Genomic DNA, 2,923 nt, shown 5'->3' on the forward strand with positions numbered 1-2,923 from the left:
GGAATGTTCACTTGTCACAGTTACCTCCATAATGCTGTAATTAAATCTATTTTCTACCAGATTCTAGAAAAATCTTTATCACAATGTTCAGCTGATATAAAGTCATTAATACAATAATAAAATCTGAAACTGCCTCCAGATTCAGAGATTAAATACATAGTACAAATAAAATAAATTATAAATCCATGAGATTTATGTATTTAATTTTTGCATGTCAGTATTCAAATCAATATATCTAATAATCCTATAAGGGTTTCTGGTGAGGAAAGAAAGATATTAGGATATATTTTAAAGGTGATCATATTTTATTTTGCTGTAGTGGCTAGCAGCATATTCTTCAGATTTTATATAGGATTTTCTATCTTATGGGTCTCCAGGACATATTTTCATAACTGATTATATTGAATTAGGGTAGTTTTTATTGGTACCTCACTAGGTTCTAGTCATGATTTCCAGTAGACACCATTAGTATTTATAAAGAAGTTTAATACATATACTATTCAATATATATATATATATATATATATATATATATATCCACCTTAATAAATAATTCATATACAATTGCAGTAAAACAAGTGTGTGTGTGTGATTGTGTGTGTGTGTGTGTGATTGTGTGTGTGTGTGTGTGTGTGTGTGTGTGTGTACTTATGTGGCCTCCTGCTCATTTTCTGTGATACCTGAACTTGGTACAAGTTCAATATAAATAACACTTAACAATGTTATAAAGTTTGGCTTTTATGTGCCCGTCAGGTGATAGATGATAGATGTATTGTAGAAGAAGTTTTCGTTATGAGAAGAGAGTTTGACAGACTATTCATTTCATGCTTTTTCACACAGAGTTTATAGCCAAGAGTTATGTTTCATAGTCATCAAAACTCAGGAATATATTTTATGTTTGTAACTGAAAATAATAACAGTAATTATACTATCAAAAGGGAAATGGGTTAAAATATTAATGATATCCAAGCTTATATGCAATGCAAGTTTTTCAATTATTTAAACTATATATTATTCACATGAACTCATATAAAACATAGATGTATTTGATAAATGTACTCCAAACTCACAGTGCTTTGTAAATCATGTAGATACCTATATGTCTAAAGGATTACTTGTGTCAGTCTTTATACTGAGAATTAAGTGTTCCTTCTTCATAAAATGTATCTTTTAAATTCCATAGAAGAAGTAAAATCTTCAACTCTTCAAATATAGTCAGTAACAGTGGGTGGTAAATTTGTCTTCAGAAGACAAATGTTGTTAGGTTAAGATATTTGATTAATTCTAATTAGAAATTATATTGATTAAACCCTCTTTTAAAAAAATAATTCAAGGTTTTGTTTGAACTAATTTTGACTGTTCTATATGACAATAAAGGGATGAAAAACACCTTAAAGATATACTCCATAATGAAAGAAGAATTTTCATATTAAAGAGAAAAATGTTGAATAGATACAGGAAGAATAGGCATCCTTGTCTTGTCCCTGATTTTAGTGGGATTTCTTCAACTACCTCTCCATTTAGTTTTATATTGGCTGTTGGTTTGTTGTATATTGCTTTTATTTCCCAAAGTTAAAGAATTTATTTATTTATTTTCTGTTGAAAACTTATGAGAAAGACTGTTTCCGTATTTTTAAATGATTTGAATTTGAATTATGATTGAATATATATATATATATATATATATATATATATATATATATATATATATATATATATATATATATATATATATATATATATGCATGAGCTGGTCTTGTGCATACTGTTACATCACCATGAATTCATATGTTCATCTGTTCTGTTTTGTCTTGAATACCTCTTTGATGTTTTCAACCACCTTTAGCTTTTACAATCTCCCCTCCCCTATTCTACAAAGATCTTCAAGATGTGGAGTGTGTAGTGGGTATCTGATATGAGTACTCTGTAGATGGCAGAGCACTACACAGTTTTACATTCTCTGCTGGGATTTCTTTGTGTTATTTGCCCTCTATGGAAATGAGAAGCATCTCTCATGAAGATCTTGCTACTAATTTGCCTTGTTATTAATTTACTCTAAAGATTTAACTGTTACTTAAAAATCATGTAATTTGGATAAAGAATTCTTTATATAAAACACCAGTTTTACTGGCCTGTTAGATGGTAACATCATGATGCTAACAAAATACCAACTTTAAACACTATCCTTTCTTGCATCAAATAGTTAAAACTCATTCTAGGTTTCTTTGTTTGTCTGTTTATAGTTTAGTTTAAATTCAGCTTTTACAGTGCTGAAGGTTAAATATAGGCCCTCATACAAGCTGGGAAAACATTTCACCAATAAGCTGCACCTATCACATACTTGTTACTTTTATTTCTGAACAATGATCTTATTAACTTTCCATGTTGGCCTTGAGCTCACTTAGTAGCCTATGCAGAACATGAACTTTAGTCCTCCTGCCTCAGCCTCCTGAATTCCTGGGATTATAGGGCTGTTTAGACACTTGTGTCTATCCTGCAAGCTTCTAAGGAGAATCATTCTATTTTTCAGGCCACAATATCACTACTCTACACTATATTAATATAGGTTTTATGCATGGAGGAGATGCACAATTCACTGTGTCAAGATGAAATTCAATGCAAGGCTCAACTGGAAGTGTATGTAGCCTAAAGAGCCTACCTATAATTGTACCAACTGTCAATTCAATGACTCTCTTAAGTGGTTTCACGTAAGCACTTGATTTGAAATGTGAAAATATGATTTAGGAGATTATTTTATTTTCTTCTTCAGACTGGTTCTACAACCGCAAAGATGATCTCCTTCTATTATAATTTTGTCTTGGGTACAAAATTGTTCTCAAAGGCTGTCTATAAAATTGATCAAGAATCATCATGTCCCCTCCCCAACTCTCTCTCTCTCTCTCTCTCTCTCTCTCTCTCTCTC

Source organism: Mus pahari, chromosome 19, assembly GCF_900095145.1.
Source record: "Mus pahari chromosome 19, PAHARI_EIJ_v1.1, whole genome shotgun sequence".
In the NCBI taxonomy this organism is placed as follows: domain Eukaryota; kingdom Metazoa; phylum Chordata; class Mammalia; order Rodentia; family Muridae; genus Mus; species Mus pahari.